We start from the raw sequence: 1378 nt of genomic DNA, 5'->3' as shown, positions 1-1378 counted from the left end.
TATACAGACTCTGTGACTTGGAAAAAAAATTGCACTGCTCGGCCTAAACATTTCCCGCCAAAGCACCATAATCATCGGGGGCAATTTCCCACTTGCATTTACATTATACATTTTATGAAAACGAGAAAGTTACCTGAGGCGAGGCAACTTCAGCGATTAAAATAATTTTTCTCTCGTTTTCTCGTTAGCATTCTCGTCCAGGCTGCCACGATGTACGATAAGATTCGCGGATTGAGGCACGGGTGAAGAGGTTTCCCCGCGCTCGACTTTTCTGTGCATGGCGCTTGTGCATGACTCTTGCGTGACACTCCCCCTGTGCATGGCGCGTGTGTGATATCCTCCTGTGCGTGGCTCTTGGGCGATGCTCTCCTGTGCATGATTCGTATGTGATACTCTCTTGTGCATGACTCTTGTGTGATTCTCTCCTGTGCATGGATCTTGTATGATACTCTCCCGATCATGAGTCTTGAGCATGATTCTTGTGTGATACTCGCCTAATCACGAGTCTTGTGCATGACTCTTGTGTGATCCTCTTCTTACATTACTTGTGCATGATTTGTGTGATACTCTCCTCTGCATGACTCTTGTGTGATACTCTCCTGTGCATGTCTTTTGTGTGATACTATCCTATGCATGACTCGTATGTGATACTTTCCTGTGCATGAATCTTGGGTGATACTGTACTGTGCATGAGTCGTGCATGACTCTTGTGTGATACTCTCCTGTGCATGGCTTTTGTGCAAGACGTTTCCTGTGCATGGATTTCTGGAACGCCATATGTGCATTTTTTCTGTGCATGTTTCTTGACCATGACTTAATTGTGCGTGGTGTGTGGGCATGAGTTTTCTTTGCATTGCTCTCTTGCACGATTCTTGCAAGGTGCTTTTGCTCTCTTACATATTCTATCTTGTACATGATTTTGCTATATAGTTCTTGTGCGTGAATTCCTCGCATGATTTTTGTGCATTGTTCTTACGTATGACCTTATTATGTGGATCTTTTGCATGATTTTTGCACGTTTCTCTATCTTGTAATTTTTATACTCGATTAGTTTAGCTATATAGTTATTATGCATGACTATCGTACATCAGTGCCCATAATAACTCTCAGTTTTTGGTTCTAGTGCATGGCTCTTTCATGACTCTTTTTCTATAACTCTTTGGTGGCTTAAGTGAATGCCTTTTGTATGATTCTCTAGCACATTATCAATGTAACGCTCAGTTGCATGATTCTCTTTCATGATTCGCGCCATGGCACTCCCGCACAGCTTCCATCCACAGTTCTCATGCATGGTTCCTTTACATGACTGTTTGGCCCACATGCACTCGCGTTAGGTCCAGAGTGGTCTTTGGAATCCTAAGTCCATTTTCTGTTAATG

This window comes from Penaeus monodon, chromosome 33, assembly GCF_015228065.2.
Source record: "Penaeus monodon isolate SGIC_2016 chromosome 33, NSTDA_Pmon_1, whole genome shotgun sequence".
In the NCBI taxonomy this organism is placed as follows: domain Eukaryota; kingdom Metazoa; phylum Arthropoda; class Malacostraca; order Decapoda; family Penaeidae; genus Penaeus; species Penaeus monodon.
This window is presented reverse-complemented; position numbering follows the sequence as displayed.